At 50.1% G+C, this 18,975-nt stretch overlaps 1 protein-coding gene across 5 annotated transcripts in view; it reads left to right on the top strand.

Moving 5' to 3' along the window:
• Window positions 1–277: 277 nt before the first annotated feature.
• Window positions 278–18,975, top strand: part of RHBDF1 (rhomboid 5 homolog 1) — a 104,404-nt gene continuing 85,706 nt past the window's right edge. For 2 of the 5 annotated variants that reach the window (XM_050968148.1, XM_050968151.1), the window contains exon 1: window positions 291–490. The gene's annotated coding sequence lies outside the window, so the exon portion shown is untranslated. Of the gene's footprint in view, window positions 491–12,682; window positions 12,801–18,975 lie in introns of all 5 variants that reach the window. The other 3 variants (XM_050968150.1, XM_050968149.1, XM_050968155.1) reach the window with 3 other exon arrangements.

The raw sequence follows: 18,975 nt of genomic DNA, 5'->3' as shown, positions 1-18,975 counted from the left end.
ATTTCTGGACCGGGAGTTCCCCATGGGCTCGGCCGGCTGAAGGCAGGGGGCATCTCCCTGGCTGGGTGAGGGGCTGCCCGGCTGAGCCGCTTCCGTTGGGCTCAGGGGGGCAGCTGCCCCGCACCGCCACCAGCAGCATTCCTGCGCCGTGACTCAGCGCAGATAGCGAGCCGCGGCGCGCGCGCGGGCGGGCGGCCACCACCCCGGCGGGAAGGGCATGGGGATGCGTGGCGGAGCCGCGGGCGCAAGACGCAGTTCCTCTGCCGGGCGCCGGCTGCAGAGCGCGGCGCGGCTCGCAGCTCCGATTTGCATGCTCGGGCTGTGAATGGCGTTGCCGGCCGGCCGGCCCCTGGCACGGGGGCGGAGTCTGCGCTGCCTGCTCTGGGCTAGTTTGCAAGCGGGGGCCCCTTAGCCGCACTGGGGCAGCCCGATCGCTGGATCTGTCGTTCGCTGCTGGGCGGGCCCCGCGCGGAGCCGAGACGGCAGCCCGGTGAGTGTGGCTGCCCGGCGCTGGGTACCTGGCGGGCGCCGCCGCGGGGGGCGGCCTCGGGGCCCTCGGAGGGGTGCGGCAGCGGGCCGGCCGCTGGGCCCGGGCAGGGAGAGGCGCCTCAGCACGGCGGCAGCCCCGGACCCAGCTTCGCCGGGCTTGGTGCTGCCCCGAGGAGCCGCCTCAGCCCGGCTCCAGCGAGGGCAGAGCTCGCCACCGCCGCCCCTCGGCCTGGCGCGCACGTGAGCTGCGGGCTCTGCTGCCGGCCACCTGCCGGGAGGGCGGCCCGAGCCGGCACCGCGCGGCGCCCCGCCCGGGAGCCCCCGACTGGCGGGTTCCCTGGGGGCCGTGTGGGCCCCGCGCCCTCGGGTGGGGCGAGCTCCCTCAGGGCTCAGCCCCAGCTTGGCTCGGTCTAGAGGCCGGAGTGTCCTGGGCTCTCCCGGCCGCGGGGTGGGGTGCACGGTGCCCGAGCTGGGGGACGGGACGGCGCTGGGCGAGGAGCGGTGATGTACGTGTGAGTTTGTAACCCCAAAGGCCGGGCCCGGGAGCCAGAGTCGAGTTACTGCCGCCAAACCGTTACTGATCCGACAGGCAGAAGGCAGCTGAGCCCAGCTCTTTGTAACCTAAAACCGGGTAAACAGCTTGAGCTGGGATCTGGTGCGCTGAGAGCGGAGCCTGAGCCCTAGCAGGCCCGGGGTCTGTCCAGCCGCACAGCCTGGAGATGGAAATTCAGTGGTTGATGCTTGTTGCAGGCATCCAGTCTGGCTTCATTTCCTCTTGGGCCCTGGGGATGATCCCAGGGGAAAGTGAGGTGGTGATGGTGTGGAAAGCACTGGCTGGAGCAGGATGCTGGGGGAAGTGAATTCAGGCATTACTGTGGGAGTGGGATCCACACTTGGGAATGCTGGAGTTTGCAGTTGCACTAAGAGGAGGGGATGTATGACAGTTCCTGGACATGTTCGCAATTGTGGGGAAGGGCTCAGTGCGGAAATCTGAACAGATTCTATACTGTGATGTGCACATCCCCCAAATAGTCTTGGGATTAGTCTAGTGAATCTCCCTCAGCTGGCAAGAGCCCCTGGTGGACACTAGTGTGAGAAATGTCAGGCAGCCCCTGTTCGGAGGAATGCCTGAGTGTAGCTATGAGCAAGCCTGGACTGCACACTTGGGCTGGAGTTTAATATCTGTCCCGCTTAGTAACTCATGGGTATGTTGTAGGGTTTCAAGGCAAGTGATCAACAAGCAATAACCTGGCTCTGTGCTAAGATATCCTTCCCTCAAAAATTTCTTATCCTGCAGTGCACACGTGCATTCCTGAGGACTCAAGCTTTCAAACAGGTTCAGCTCACTGGGTGCATATTGGGTGCAGCTTGGCCAGAAGCTGGGGTAGCCAGGGAGCTTCAATGGTCCTATTCAGAGGACCTGTCCCCTGCTGGCTCCTTGTTGTCTTTTCCTGTCACAGGCCTTGCTGGCCCAGTACCAGCAACATCTCTGCCTCGCAATGTAATCCCCACTAGTATGTGAGGGTGTCACAAGAGCAGTCCAGCTCCTCACTCTGCCTCATGGGCCACACTCAGGAAAGAAAAGGCTCAGTCTGTATCCTTTCTGCTAGCTGCTCTACCAAGGCAGCTGAGGATAACCCTGACACAGGGCTTGGTGGAGCACATAGCTTGAAGCACAGACACCTGGGGCCGCTCCAAGTTACGCTGGGAGCCATCTTGGTCTTTAGCCAGCCCAGGACTGGGGAGGCAGAAAGATGGTTTTGAGTCACCCCCTCTCCCTGTTCTCCTCGGAGTGGCAAGTGTAAACTCAGTCCAGCTGAGAATGGAGCCTTAGATCTTCAGATGGATCTTGGATTCAGGAAGAAACATGTTTGTCACCAAATGCAGCCTGGCTGCTTGGACAGCAGCCTTGAGGAGCCTTGGCTATTGATAATATTCTCAGAGTCACTGGAACATGAGTGAGACAGGCCCCATGAGCTCACTAGGTCAGTCCTGGCACTGTTTCGCTCCATAGATTGCAGACAATATCATTGAGATGAGAATATTTTCATGCTACTGGCACTCCACACAAATGGCACACTGCTAACTGCACTCGTTGTGTAAATCCCGTAGATGGCATGCTCATGGCCTTGGGACATGGGAGTCATGAGAAATTAATTTGCAGTAACCTGCTTGAGTCCAGTGAAGGGCAAAATATACTGTGTGGGGCAGAATCCATGGCATGCTAACGTCCCCCAGGGCCGCCCAGAGGATTCTGGGTGCCTGGGGTCTTCGGCAGCTGGGGGCCCCCGCTATGGCAGTAATTTGGCGGCGGGGGGTCCTTCCGCTCTTGGACCCGCCGCTGAAGTGTCCCAAAGACCCGCGGCGGGGGTCCCCCGCCTCCGAATTACCGCCGAAGCGGAACCCGCTGCTGAAGTGCAGCCGGGTCTTCGGCGGTAATTCGGTGGTGGGAGACCCCGCCGCAGGTCTATGGGGCACTTCAGTGGCTGGTCCCGGAACGGAAGGGCCCCCTGCTGCCGAATTACCACCGAAGACTTGGCTGCACGTCAGCTGCAGGTCCCGCTTCGGCGGTAATCTGGCGGCGGGGAGTCCTTCTGCCCTGGAGCGGAAGGACCCCCCGCCAGTGAAGACCGGGAGCAGAAGAAGTTCCGGGGGCCCTGTTTCAGGGGCCCCGAAAAACTCTCCTGGGGGCCCCTGCAGGGCTCAGGGCTTGGGGCAAATTACCCCACTTGCCCCCCCCCCCTCCCGGGCGGCCCTGACGTCCCCCATTAGGCAGAAAATTTCCAAAGTAAGTCTAAGTAGTCAAGCAAAGGGACCTCCGGCCTTTCCTTGGGGAGCCGACCCAACAGCTTGATATTTCTCTGTGTCAGGGAGTTTCCCTGATATCCAGACTGAAGATTCATACCCCCATTACAGCTGGTTGTTCCCTGTGCATAATCCTAAATAATTCTTCCTCTTCTTTGATGTCTACTCCCTTCATGCTCCTGAAATAAATAACTGCTATACCTTCCCTGCCCCAGCTGATAGACACTGAGAGAACAAGGAGTAATGGTCTCAAGTTGCAGTGGGGGACGTTTAGGTTGGATATTAGGAAAAACTTTTTCACTCAGAGAGTGGTGAAGCACTGGAATGGGTTACCTGGGGAGGTGGTGGAATCTCCTTCCTTAGAGGTTTTTAAGGTCAGGCTTGACAAAGCCCTGGCGGGGATGATTTAGTTGGGAATTGGTCCTGCTTTGAGCAGTGGGTTGGACTAGATGACCTCCTGAGGTCCCTTCCAACCCTGATATTCTATGATTCTATGACACACAGCATGCAAGTGGGGCCTTCTGTATTTATTAGGGCTTTCAAGTGATTAAAAAATTATTCATGATTAATCGTGCGATTAAACAATAATAGAATACTATTTATATAAATATTTTTGGATGTTTTCCACATTTTCAAATATATTGATTTCTATTACAACGCAGAATACAAAGTGTACAGTGCTCACTTTACTTTTTATTATGAATATTTGCAATGTAAAAATAGTATTTTTCAATTCACTTAATACAAGTACTGTAGTGCAATCTCTTTATCATGAAACTTGAACTTACAAATACAGAATTATGTAACTTGCAAAGATAATTGTATTCAAAAATAAAACAATGGAAAACATTAGAGCGTACGAGTCCACTCAGTCCTACTTCTTGTTCAGCCAATCGCTCAGACAAAGAAGTTTGTTTACATTTGCAGGAGATAATGCTGCCCATTTCTTGTTTACAATGTCACTTGAAAGTGAGAACAGGTGTTTGCATTGCGTTGTAGCTGGTGTTGCAAGTTATTTACGTGCCAGATGTGTTAAAAGATTCATATGTCCCTTTATGCTTCAATCACCATTCCAGAGGACATGCATCCATGCTAATGATGGGTTGTACTCGATAACGATCCAAAGCAGTGCAGACCAATGCATGTTCATTTTCATCATCTGAGTCTGATGCCACCAGCAGAAGGTTGATTTTTTTTTTTTTTGGTGGTTTAGTTTCGGCATCGGAGTGTTGCTCTTTTAAGACTTCTGAAAGCATGCGCCACACCTCATCCCCCTCAGATTTTGAAAGGCACTTCAGATTCTTAGATCTTGGACTCAATGCTGTAGCTATCTTTAGAAATCTCACATTGGTCCCTTCTTTGCGTTTTGTCAAATCTGCAGTGAAAGTGTTCTTAAAACAAACTACGTGGTGGGTCATCATCCAAGACTGCTATAACATGAAATATATGGCAGAGTGAGGGGAAAAAACAGCAGGAAACGTACAATTCTCCCTCAAGGAGTTCAGTCACAAATTTAATAAACGCATTATTTTTTTAACTAGTGTCATCAGCATGGAAGCATGTCTTCTGGAATGGTGGTCAAAACTTGAAGGGACACACAATCTGTTACATATCTGTTACATAAATACCTTGCAACGCCAGCTATAAAAGTGCCAGGTGAATGTCCGTTCTCAGTTTCAGGTGATGTTGTAAATAAGAAGCAGGCAGCATTATCTCCCGTAAATGTAAACAAATTTGTTTCTCTTAGCGATTGGCTGAACAAGAAGTAGGACTGAGTGGACTTGTAGGCTCTAAGGGTTTACATTGTTTTGTTTTTGAGTGCAGTTATATAACCAAAAAAGCCTACATTTGTAAGTTGTGCTTTCACAATAAAGAGATTGCACTATGGTACTTGTATGAGGTGAATTGAAAAATACTAGTTTTTGTTTATCATTTTTACAGTGCAAATATTTATAATAAAAATAATATAAAGTGAGCAGTGTACACTTTGTATTCTGTGTTGTAACTGAATCAATATATTTGAAAATGTAAAAAAATCCAAAATATTTAATAAATTTGTTGATATTCTGTTGTTTAACAGTGTAATTAAAACTGCAGTTACTCACAATTCTTTTTTTTTTGAGTTAATTGTGCGAGTTAACTGCTATTAATTGACAGTCCTAATATTTATTGGCTAATTTTTTTTTCATTGCATAATGTGAAGTATATAAGTGTTTCTGTACTAATGAGTACTGGCCAGGGCCAGGAAGACCAGGAGCATTCCCAGTGCAAGCCTTGGTATTGGCTGCTGATTCCCCAGCCAGTTTGCACTGCTTAGTGTTGGTGTACACAGAGTTGATCAGGGATGTCTCCAAGGCAAGCAGGAAGTTGATTCCTTTCTTCCTGTTTTTGTCCCCCTGGCTGCTTATTTCCTCTGAGAGGAAGAGCTGCATTTCTACAGTAAAGGAAAAAATATCCATATGTAATGAGCAGGGAACAAAATGGGACGCAGGGAGATGAAGTCTGTTATGAACTAAGCATGGGCAAGAAAAGGATAGATTGTTGTGACTCCTATAACTTTACCTGAGTGGTAGAACCCCTCTTACCCATTGCACCATGCTTCCAGAAAATTAGCACCTCTGACCCAACCAGAGATGGCACCACACTCACAGAAAGTGAGTGGTCACCCCAGACTGGCCATGGCACCACATCCATAGAAAGTGAGCTGGAAATAGAACTCAGGTTTCTTGAGTCACAGTCTAATGCTCTCTAACACACTTTCTCTCTAGCTGCTGTAACTTAATTGTGAGCTGCTGGGCAGCCCAGAATCCTTTAGGGCCTGTTCCCAGCACACTGCCTACATTGTACCTGCAAAGATGACTTGCAAAGCCTGTATACTCAGCCTGGACTGAGGGAATTCTTCCTTGGCCCCTTGCATCACCCTTTTAATGCCAGTGTGCCGCAGCATGTAGCTGCCCTGTGGAGTTTGGAGTGGGAGACAGAATCTGCCCTTTTATCTCCCTCATTCTGATTCTACCACAGTTCCCTCAAAGGGCAGTTGCTCTGCACATGACCACGTATTAGTGGCGTTCTCTTCTTGGTGAGCTTCTGTAGATGAAGGCTGATCAGTGCTGTGCAGTGTTGAGTGAAAAGCAGCACCCACACAGCTAGTCCTGCTCTGGGACTTTTCTTGAGAAGCTTTTTAAAGCAATACACTTGCAAGAAATTTGAATACAAACTGGCTTTTCTGGTTTCAGGTATAGCTGGGAGCTGCCCAGATCTCAGGAATGTCTCGTTCTGTGCAAGGCAGGCCCATAATTGGGGCCAGTTGCTGCTGGATACAGGGCAGAGCATTGATTGTGTGTGGAGCATGCACCAGTTCCCCAATGTGTATGTCCATTTCACACCTTGGTCCTGTGAGTCATGGGCCGCAGACATGGTGTCTCAGTCACAGGCTCTCATCCTCTCTGAAGGGGGTTGCTTTTGCCTTGGTGCCTTCAGAGGGAGAACAGACTCTTCCCGACTAGCTGTTGTTTCTCCGTTGTGCACAGAAGGAGGTAGTGGTACTGGCATAAAGAGACCCCAGAGGATGGGGCCTCACTTGTCCTTCATGTGCACTACTGGGGGTCATGTCCATCCCACCAAGGGGTAATTGCATCATATTAGGGTATTAGGAATTAACCCCAGCAGTCCCCAGCATTGAGAGGGAATAAACCCCAATAGGATTAGTGGGAGTTATCTGCTGTCCCTATCCGTGGGGGTATTCAACCCTATTAGTATTGGTTGGCATTTCTCCCCAGCATTGAAATATTGACTTGTAGGGCCCTGGTCCCTTAGGGGCACCTCCCAGCTTATTTGTTCTACTCTGGCAATGGAAAGCTCATATAATTGGACGTTGGTGTAGAGAATCACTTTCCTGGCTCATGATGTGGGGAGCCTTTTTTCACTGAGGGAAACAGGGTGTGGCTAGAGTGCTGCTGCTCTGCAGCATATTCCAGCTTCCAGACTGACCCAAAGGGACTACTAGCTAGGTGCACCTTACAGCAGCCCTGAAGCTGCTCTAAATTGTGCCAAGGACTGGATTGACCCCATGGGGAGCTGCAAGGATGATGGTCAGCCACTTTTATGTCCCAGCAATCTCATTGTGTCAGGCACAGCTGAGGATTTGAGGGGGTCTTGTTACCATACTTTCAAACACAGTTAGGCTAATACATGGGAAGAGCCTTTTGCCTATTGCAAACCCTCTGGCATTTGTGTTAAACACAGAGCTGAACTTGTCAGGGACTGGCTGTGTTAAGTGCTTCCTGTGAATGCAGCATGACAGACGTACTAACACCATGCTAGCTTCATCCTTGCTTGAAAACACTTGGCATGCAGAGTCCTGTGGTGTTAGCTGAAATCTGGTTCAAACCTGACCAAAATAAGTGTGAGCTTATGCTTAGTGTAGGACAGGCCTGCAGGGTGCATGCAAACATCAGGGTATTAGCTTTGGGCCCTCTCTGAGGGACTGCAACCGTGTCGTGGTGGAGAGGCTTGCGTGGGCTAAAGACCCTCAGAGGTACATCGTCCGGAGCTTTTATACTCCTGGTAGGATCCCCCTTGGCGAGCAGGTCTGAGGCAAGGCTCCTGACAAACTGCGGTCCAAACTTCACAAGACCCCAACGGTGGATCAGGGGCATATGGAGGACCTTTTAGTACTCTGTGGCTGCGAAGGCGGATGAGGGCCTCAGAAGGAGGGAGGCCCCTGGTTTTCTTGGACCCCTTGCCACTGAGTCAGGGTTTTCCTCTTGTAAAGTCTCATGTGGTCACTGCCTGCATAACTGTTTCCCCACATTAAAAGATTTAAAGCACAGGCCTCTGCCAAAGGGCTCCCACCTGCACAAAGCCCTGCAGCGACAGATAAGTGGTGGTGAAGACAGGAGCAGTGATTTCTGGGAGTCTTCAATCACAAATCTGCACACAGGTGGCAGCTGTGTGATGGATGAGACAGAAGTGCATTTCCGCAGCAGTGGCTATGACTGAGCAGGCCTCTTTAGGATCCCCTCTGCTCACCCCAGATGGGGAGGGTGCTAGAAAAGCCCCAAACATAGGCTGTCTCTCACTTTTCTGACTGGATGGCTGCATCCAGTGGGATCACTCAACTCCATGGCCAAAACGAGAGATAAGACGATGAATTTCGTCACCTGGAAGGTCTGCACCCTTATGGACTCTCAGCACAGTGAATGCCCAGAAGGAAGAACTGCCATGATTGCCAGAGAATTGGCAAGACTCAGCATTGACATTGCAGCCCTTAGTGAGACCCGCTGCACCGGTGAGGGCCAATTAAAAGAGGATGGAGGTGGCTACACCTTCTTTGGAAAGGAGTGCCATCTGAAGAGAGATGCATTCATGGAATTGGCTTTGCCATCAAAAATAAGATCACCTATCAGCTATTGGAGCTTTCTGTGGGGGTCAACGAATGTCTCATGATGCTTTAGGTCGAGCTTAGCAACAAGCAGTATGCCACAGTCATCAGTGCATACGCCCCAACACTTGATGATGAGAGACAACAAGAAGCAATTTTATGGTGCTCTTGATGCAGTCCTCACAGCCACACCTAAGGCAGACAAACCCATCCTCTTGAGAGATTTCAATGCCAGAGTTGTATGGGACTTCCAAATCTGGAGAAGCACAATAGACAAAGAAGGGGTGGGAAATGTAAACTCCAATGGTATTCTCCTCCTCAACAAATATGTGGAGCATGACTGGCTCATTATAAATACCATCTTTAGGCAGAGTAACAAAATTAAGACCACCTGGAACATCCTTGGTCCAAACACTGACACCTCCTTGGCTATGTTATAGTAGAGCTTGAGATTACACCGATGTCTGTATAACACGAGTCATGAAAGGTACGGATCCCTGTTGGACAGACCATCAATTAGTAAGATCAGTCATGTATCTGCAGCTCATTCTACTGCACTGCAAATACCCAAAGGCTAAGTGAAAGTGGTATAATGTCAAAGCACTTCAGGACCAAGCCAGCTGCAAGACATTCCAACATCTCTCTGAGAAACTCTCTAATTTGCCTGATAACATCACTGACATTCAAGAATACTGGGATCAACTTAAAAATATGATTCACAGTGCATGTGCTGAAACTATAGGATATTCCACTCCTTGGCACCAAGACTGGTTTGACGAAAACAACAAGGAAATCCTTGCATTAATTCAACAGAAAAGAACTGCATTCTTTAACTGGCAAAATGATTCTGCTAATCAATGAAAACACAAGGCTTATCACCTGCTCAGAGCCGAAGTTCAAAGGAGGCTATGTGACATCAAAAATAAGAGGTGGTAAGAGAAGGCCTCTGAGATCCAGGGTTTCGTAGATCAGTATGATATGAGAAGCTTTTTTCAAGCAACAAAAGCTATATATGGGCCGACCTCCAAAGGTCCAACCCCCTTAGGTTCCTAGGATGGCTCCACCCTCCTCAAGGACAATGCGGCTGTTAAACAACGCTGGAAGGAGCACTTTGAAAGTCTACTAAACTGTGAATCCATGGTCTCTGAAGACACCATCGAGTTTGTTCCACAACACTTGCTGATCCCTCATCTTCTGAGGAGGTCTAGCGTGCCATCACCCAGACAAAAAAAATCACAAGACACCAGGCCCAGGCGGCATACCAGCTGAGGTTTTTAAAGCTGGTGGATTAATGCTCCAGCGCAAACTTTGCAAACTCCTCAACAAAAACTGGACCTGTGAAGAAATTCCACTTGACTTTAAGAATGCCAATATTGTTACAATATTCAAGAAAGGGGATAAATCTTTGTGTGGGAACTACAGAGGTGTTGTCCCCCTCTCCTCCATAGGGAAGATCCTTGCCTGGATCCTACTACACCGCCTTCTCCCCCTTGCCAAGGAACTCCTCCCTGAATCATAGTGTGGCTTCAGGCCATCTTGAGGCACAACTGACATGATCTTCATGGCACGATAGATTCAGGAGAAGTGCAGAGAGCAACACCAGGAACTGTTCATGGCATTCATTGATCTAACCAAGGCCTTTGACTCTATTGATGCTCCAAGGAAGGTGCTCTTTGGTAGGTTTGGCTGTCCACAGATATTCATTTCCGTCTTCAGACTATTCCATGATGAGATAACTGCCACCATTCTGTGCAATGGCTCAGAGACTGAACCATTCATCATTTGCACTGGTGTCAAGCAGGGCTGTGTCATTGCTCCAACAGTCTTCTCCATTTACCTTGCCGTGATCCTGATTCTCATCCGTGACAGCCTTCCTGATGGAATCAGGACAGAGTATTGTATGGATGGTCAACTCCTCAATCTCCAACATCTCCAAACAAAATCTAAGATCATGAGAATTGGTTTCACTGATTCAGTATGCAGATGACTGCCTCACTCTTGTACATGCAGAGGATGACCTGCAAAGTACCCTGAACCTTTTTGCAGAAGCCTATCACAGCTTGGGTCTTTCTCTAAACATTTGGAGAAAACAAGCTACTCTACCAGCCTTCACCTGCACAAACTACTCTTCGTACTCCACAAATCACCATCAACAGACAACTCCCTGGAAAATGTGGACCATTTTCCATACGTTGGCAGCCACTCTCCCAAACAGCCAACGTTGACACACAAATTGAATACAGGATCCGCTGTGCCAGCCCATCCTTTGGAAGACTACTCAAACCAGTCTTCAATTATAGGGATCTGAAAACAGGCACCAAGAACTTGGTTTACAAGACAATTGTCATCCCCACTCTTCTCTGAGTATGAGACCTGGGTAACCTATAGACAACATCTCAAGCAGCTGGAGTGGTTCCATCAGCGCTGCCGCAGGAAGATTCTCAGGATCAGTTGGGAAGACTGATGTACTAACATCAGTGTTCTCCCTGCACCCAACATCACCAGTATAGAAGTGCAAGTCATGAAACACCAACTCTCCTGGGCTGGCCACTGTGTTGGTATGCCTAACATAGTGCTCCTGAAGCAAGCACTCTTCTCTCAGTTAAGTCAAGGAAGAAGGGCTCACGGAGGACAGCAGAAGTGCTTCAAAGACATACTGGAAGTACACCTTAAAAAGGGAAGCATCAACCCAACAAACTGGGAGGACTCGGTGTGGAACAGAACATAGTGACTCCACACCATACACCAAGCCACAGGTCACTTTGAGGGGAACAGATGTGCTCATGAGACAGAGAAGCAACAAAGGAGGAAAGAAAGGGCACAACACTCCAGCCAACAACTGTGTCCTTCAAGATTACACCTGTCACTTCTGTAGGGAAAATTGGGTTCCTCAAACTGGGCTCTTAAAAACCCACCAATGAATCCCCTTGGCAGACATCATCCTCTCATTGAGCGATAGCCGAAGATGAAGAGAGAGAGAAGCTTTCGGTCAGACATTTTACTGAGAAAATGCACTCATCAGCATGGGGGGTAAGAAAACAGACCATTTGGATTATTGGGACTGGCCCAAGCATCTGTTCCATCCCTGACTGCAGCATTCACTACTCTAGTAGACCAGTCTGGAATCTCTGGGTGATGGGTGCTGAGTAGTCTGCTGTGCTCTGAATGTTAGGAGCCAAGTCTGATGAGGCATTCCTTTCTTTAGGGTTGGGCTTTTGCTCCTGGAGCTGCTCCTGTAACTCATTCTCCCTTTGTTCCTCTTCCTCACTTTCCTTATTTGCATTTCCTTTTGTTTTTCTGTCTCCTGCCCAAGCCTGCAGCCCAGAGTTGTGCAGTGTCTCAGCTCTGTTTGCCCCAAGTCTAGGGAGAGGTGCTTTTACCGCCACAATTTGACATGTATATTGAACATCCAGGGGATCACACCTGAGAATAGCCCTGGTCACTGTGAGTTTGCTGTTTGCTCTCAGCCCTAGATTTCTGAGTACTGAAGAGGAGAGACAGACTGGTGTCTCTCTCTCCACCCCCCCCCCCCCCATTCCTGTTTAAAGCCATGGGACAGAATGGAAACAGCTTGAACCTCCTCGTTCAGGGGCTGCCCCAAGTTTTGCCCCGGCTGGTTGCAGAATCTGGGGTGTAGTACTACCCTGGCCATGTACCATTCCACCCTCACTCTGCCCTCTTCCTTCATTCAGTTACCTCTGCTCCACTGGGGAACCTCCCTCCCTGGCAGCGGAGGCACTGGAGCATAGATAGAATCCTGCAAATCTGCAGATATCCGCAGACTGTGTTTGCAGATCGTGGGATGGATGTGGATCCACATTTTATATCTAGAGCCCTGAAAATCTGCGAATATCTGCTTTATATCCATGGACCATGTTTGCGGATTGGATATGGATACAAATTTTGTATCCATGCAGGGCTCTAAGCACAGAGGCTATTTGTCTGGACATATTCCTGAGAGTCAGGTATGGTCCTCACACCTAATCTGTGGCTCTGTTGATCCAGGTAGATGGCACAAAGGGGCATTGGGCAGTGCTGAATCAGGCCCACTGCGTTCTCCAGGAATGACCACACTCCCCCTACCATGGGAATTCTCTGTAAACCCTCAAGTGAAAGCTGTAAGGTAATTCCCCTGCGTCTGGCTTGGCACTGACTCTGGCATTGCACGGCCCTCAGTCAAAATTAGGAGGCAGTTTTCCTCCTAAGACTCATATAGGTGGCATGTTTGGTGTCTTGTAGGCTTCATGGGACTGGAGACGTCTGGTGCAAATGTTTTGTGAGCTGTATCACAGTGCTCCATGGTGGACTTTATCACAAGGCAGAAAAAGAAACTTTGTTTAGGGTCCATAGTCCTTTGTCTCTGCATTCCAGCCCAGGGCAGTGATTAGCAGTCCTAGCACATTCTCCCTTGGGGCAGGCAGGGCCTGCGGCTAGGTCTTGCTGAGTGTAGCATGATAGGGCAGTTTATTCTGGGCTTCATGCTCAGCTATAATTAGCTGAAGTTTGACCCTCCTTAGACAAGCTGAATTTCTGCACAATGTGAACACAGCCTGCTTGGTGCAGACTATCTGATACAGCTAGGGTGACCAGATGTTAAGGGGAAAATATCGGGACCGCTGCCGGGGGGGAGGGAGGGGGAGCTTTTATTTTATCTATTTATTTTTACATTCACCCGTCCGGGAGTTCGGCAGCAATTCGGTGGAGAGCCCTTCAGTCATGGACGGTCTTCGACGATATTTCAGCAGGGAGGCAATAAACCTTGCGCCAGAGAGAGAAGCACCCACCGCCGAAGACTGTCCGCGACTGAAGGACTCTCCACCGAAGACCAGGAAACAAAATATCGGGACCGATGGCATCCCGACCGTACTCTGGTCAGGACACAGGACAAACTCCTGAAAATTGGGACAGTCCCGATAGGGACGTCTGGTCACCCTAGATACAGACAACATGACAAAGCAGCCCAGCCAGTTCCCCTTTCCCATCCCACTTGTCCAGCAGAGGTGGTGACAGTCTGCAGGGGTCTCTGCCAACACCATTTGTTACTCTGTGTGGGATCAATCCACAAGCTCGCTGGGAAGAGTCAAGGTTGTAGCATGACCAACAACTGACGCTTTGAACTCTTTGTATCATCTTTATTTAAATATTCTCTACCTCTGACTCATTTGAATCTCTCTATTTTCACCCTGTGAAGCAGCCTGCTCTAAGATTTTCCTTTGAGACAGCATTCCTGTCCACTGGTTGTGGGATCCCACATGGAGAGTGAGCACAGATGCTTCTGTTCTCACAGACCCCAACACTAATCACAGCCTAGGTGAGCTCATCAGTTCCTCCTGATTCTCACAGCCGTTACCAGCCCATGCTGTGTTCCAGCACAGTTCCTCTGGCATGTGGGAATGCCACAAAATCCTGCACCCAAAGGCTGCATTCCACCATCCTTACTTTCTCCCAAAGGTAGGGACTGCATTAATTTCCCTGTAGCTGTAAATCTGCAGAGGTGGATAGCCCTAAGCCCAACCCTATCCCCATCTTGGCAAACCATGGGGGTGGGAACATTTACCTCAGGCTTTCTCACTGTAGGGAGCTGCTCAGTGCTGTATGTGCATAACTGTTATTGTGGAGAATCCACAAGTGGATAAGGAACATTGGATGCTGGCACTTGTAGTTCTGCCTGCATTGTGTGAATTGCTGTGCTACGCTGCTGTGGTGGAAGCTCTGGGAGCACACTGTGTCCCTGTCAGGAAAAGTCTCCCAGTGCTACAGGAGGAAAGGGGTCACTGCAGCGTCCTTTCCCAATGACCCCTCTCTCCAAATTCCACATGGCTCAGCCCTGCCCCTATTCTGGGGGTTAGTATTGGATGGGTGCTGGCTTGGAGGTGTTATAGTACTTGGAAGTCTAAGCAGAAAAGCTGCTTGCACCCCCTGTCTCCATCCTCATACCTGAAAAGAACAATTCATTTTGGTTTTGTGGTCAGTTATTTTCAGTAACTCAGAATTAACTTGCTAGCAGTCTGGTCTAACAAATTATTACTAGGGCTGTTGATTAATCGCAGTTAACTCACACAATTAACTCAAATTAGTCCTGATTAAAAAAATTAATCGTGATTAATCGCACTGTTAAACAATGGAATGCCAATTGAAAAGTATTACATATTTTGGATGTTTTTCTACATTTTCATATATATTGTATTCTGTGTTGTAATTGAAATCAAAGTGTATATTATTTTTATTATAAATATTTGCACTGTAAACATGATAAACAAAAAATAGTATTTTTCAATTCACCTCATACAAGTACTGGAGTGCAGTCTCTGTTGTGAAGGGGCAACTTACAAATGTAGATTTTTTTTTTTTTTACATAACTGCTCAAAAACAAAACAATGTAAAACTTCAGAGCCTACAAGTCCACTCAATCCTACTTCTTTTTCAGCCAATTGCTAAGACAAGTTTGTTTACATTTACAGGAGATAATGCTGCCCTCTTCTTATTTACAATGTCACCAGAAAGTGAGAACAGGCATTTGCATTGCACTTTTTTAGGCAGCGTCACAAGATATTTACGTGCCAGATGTGCTAAAGGTTAATATGTCCCTTCATGCTTCTTTGTGTGCCAGATATGCTAAACATTCGTATGCCTCTTCATGTTTTGGCCACTATTCCAGAGGACGTGCTTCCATGCTGATGACACTCTTTAAAAAATAATGTGTTAATTAAATTTGTGACTGAACTCGGGGGAGAACTGTGTGACCCCTGCTCTGTTTTACTCACATTCTGCCATATATTTCATGTTATAGCAGTCTCAGATGATGACCCAGCACCTAACGTTCATTTTAAGAACACTTCTCACTGCAGATTTGACAAAATGCAAAGAAGGTACCAAAGTGAGATTTCTAAAGATAGCTACAGCACTCGGTCCAAGATTTAAGCATCTGAAGTGCCTTCCAAAATCTGAGGGGGACGAGGTGTGGAGCATGTTTTCAGAAGTCTTAAAAGAGCAACACTCCGATGTGGAAACTACAGAACCCGAATAACCAAAAAAGAGATCAGCCTTTTACTGGTGTCACCTGACTCAGATAATGAAAATGAACATGCGTCGGTCTGAACTGCTTTGGATTATTATCAAGCAGAGCCATCATCAGTATGGACCATGTCCCCTGGAATGGTGATTGAAGCATGAAGGGACATATGGATCTTTAGTACATCTGGGACATAAATATCTTGCGACGTCGGCTACAACAGTGCCATAAGAACGCCTGTTCTTACTTTCAGGTGACATTGTAAATAAGAAGTGAGCAGCATTATCTCCTGCAAATGTAAACAAACTTGTTTGTCTGAGTGATTGGCTGAACAAGAAGTAGGACTGAGTGGGCTTGCAGGCTCTAAAATTTTACATTGTTTTATTTTTGAGTGCATTTTTTTGCACATAATTCTACATTTGTAAGTTCAAGTTTCATGATAAAGAGATTGCACTACAGTACTTGTATTAAGTGAATTGAAAAATACTATTTCTTTTGTTTTTTATAGTGCAAATACTTGTAATAAAAATAGCTATAAAGTGAGCACTGTACACTTTGTATTCTGTGTTGTAATTGAAATAAATATATTTGAAAATGTAGAAAACATCCAAAAATACTTAAATGGTTTTCTATTATTGCTTAACAGTGCTATTAATCGCTTGACAGCCCTAATTACTACTTGTATTCCAGTTGAGCTTAGAGGTACCTGTGCTTCGTGCTGTATAGATGCATAGCAAGAGACAGTCCCTGTTCCAAAGAGCTTACAATCTAGAGCAGTGGTCTCCAACCCTTTTACGCCCAAGATCAATTTTTGAATTTGAGGGCTTGTCTACATCAGAAAGTTGCAGCGCTGGTGAGGGAGTTACAGCGCTGCAACTTTGAAGGTGTACACATCTGCAGGGCACCACCAGCGCTGCAACTCCCTGTTTGCAGCGCTGGCCGTACTCCCGTTTTGTCTCGGGTGTAGAGGATCCAGCGCTGGTGATCCAGCGCTGGTAATCCAATGTAGACACTTACCAGCGCTTTTCTTGACCTCCGTGGAAGGAGGAAGCCTCTGGTAATCAAGCTGGTCTCCTTTCCCGGTTTGCTCTCTCGTTCCCGGAGCCCAGAGCAAGCAGGTCTCCTTCCCTGCGGTTTGCTGGGTGGCTCCGGGAACGAGAGAGCAAACCGCGGCGAAGCGGGTCTCCTTTCCCGGTTTGCTCTCTCGTTCCCGGAGCCCAGAGCAAGCAGGTCTCCTTCCCTGCGGTTTGCTGGGTGGCTCCGGGAACGCGAGAGCAAACCGCGGCGAAGCGGGTCTCCTTTCCCGGTTTGCTCTCTCGTTCCCGGAGCCCAGAGCAAGCAGGTCTCCTTCCCTGCGGTTTGCTGGGTGGCTCCGGGAACGCGAGAGCAAACCGCGGCGAAGCGGGTCTCCTTTCCCGGTTTGCTCTCTCGTTCCCGGAGCCCAGAGCAAGCAGGTCTCCTTCCCTGCGGTTTGCTGGGTGGCTCCGGGAACGCGAGAGCAAACCGCGGCGAAGCGGGTCTCCTTTCCCGGTTTGCTCTCTCGTTCCCGGAGCCCAGAGCAAGCAGGTCTCCTTCCCTGCGGTTTGCTGGGTGGCTCCGGGAACGAGAGAGCAAACCGCGGCGAAGCGGGTCTCCTTTCCCGGTTTGCTCTCTCGTTCCCGGAGCCCAGAGCAAGCAGGTCTCCTTCCCTGCGGTTTGCTGGGTGGCTCCGGGAACGCGAGAGCAAACCGCGGCGAAGCGGGTCTCCTTTCCCGGTTTGCTCTCTCGTTCCCGGAGCCCAGAGCAAGCAGGTCTCCTTCCCTGCGGTTTGCTGGGTGGCTCCGGGAACGCGAGAGCAAACCGCGGCGAAGCGGGTCTCCTTTCCCGGTTTGCTCTCTCGTTCCCGGAGCCCAGAGCAAGCAGGTCTCCTTCCCTGCGGTTTGCTGGGTGGCTCCGGGAACGAGAGAGCAAACCGCGGCGAAGCGGGTCTCCTTTCCCGGTTTGCTCTCTCGTTCCCGGAGCCCAGAGCAAGCAGGTCTCCTTCCCTGCGGTTTGCTGGGTGGCTCCGGGAACGCGAGAGCAAACCGCGGCGAAGCGGGTCTCCTTTCCCGGTTTGCTCTCTCGTTCCCGGAGCCCAGAGCAAGCAGGTCTCCTTCCCTGCGGTTTGCTGGGTGGCTCCGGGAACGAGAGAGCAAACCGCGGCGAAGCGGGTCTCCTTTCCCGGTTTGCTCTCTCGTTCCCGGAGCCCAGAGCAAGCAGGTCTCCTTCCCTGCGGTTTGCTGGGTGGCTCCGGGAACGCGAGAGCAAACCGCGGCGAAGCGGGTCTCCTTTCCCGGTTTGCTCTCTCGTTCCCGGAGCCCAGAGCAAGCAGGTCTCCTTCCCTGCGGTTTGCTGGGTGGCTCCGGGAACGAGAGAGCAAACCGCGGCGAAGCGGGTCTCCTTTCCCGGTTTGCTCTCGCGTTCCCGGAACCCCCCCTTGAAGCCGCCCAACAGCGCTGCAGTGTGGCCACATCTAACACCACTTGCAGCGCTGGTTGCTGTAAGTGTGGCCACTCTGCAGCGCTGGCCCTATACAGCTGTACTAATACAGCTGTAACAACCAGCGCTGCAAAACTTTAGATGTAGACATGGCCTAAGGTAAAGCCAGGATCTACCCTGCCCCTTCCCTGAGCCCTGCCCCTTCCCCAAAGTCCCGCTTCACTCACTCCATCCACCACCCCATCACTTGCTCTCCCTCACCCTCACTCACTTTCACTGGGCTGGGGTAGGGATTTGCGAGGGGGTGTGGGCTCTAGGGTGGGGCTGAGAAGTTCGCAGTGTGGGAGGGGACTCTGGGCTGGGGCAGAGTGTTGGGGTGTGGAGTGCAGGCTATGGAGTGTGTGTATCAGGGCTGGGGCAGGGGGGTGGGGTGCAAGAGGGGGTACGGGGTTCTGACTCTGGAAGGGGGGGTCGGGGCTGGGGTAGATTGTTGGGGTGCAGGAGGGGATGGGAATGCTGGTTCCAGGAGGGGGCTCAGGGCTGGGGGTTGGGATGTGGCCTCGCACTGGGCTGCACTTACCTCTGGCGGCTCCCAGTTGGTGGTGGAGCGTGGCTGCTTCTAAGGCAGGCTTCTGGCCTACCCTGGCTCCACGCTGCTCCCAGAAGGGGGCCAACGTGTTCCTGTGGCCCCTGGAGGTGGGAAGGAGGGGGCAGGTGGCATGTGGCTCCACGTGCTGCCTCTCTCTGCAAGCACTACCGCCACAGCTCCCATTGGCCACAGCTTCCTGTTCCTGGCCAATAGAAGCTGCAAGGGCAGTGTTTGCAGGCA

The sequence above is a fragment of the Gopherus flavomarginatus genome, chromosome 9 (assembly GCF_025201925.1).
Source record: "Gopherus flavomarginatus isolate rGopFla2 chromosome 9, rGopFla2.mat.asm, whole genome shotgun sequence".
Lineage (NCBI taxonomy): Eukaryota > Metazoa > Chordata > Testudines > Testudinidae > Gopherus > Gopherus flavomarginatus.
The sequence above is the reverse complement of the archived record's forward strand: the minus strand, read 5'-3'. Positions and strand labels throughout refer to the sequence as shown.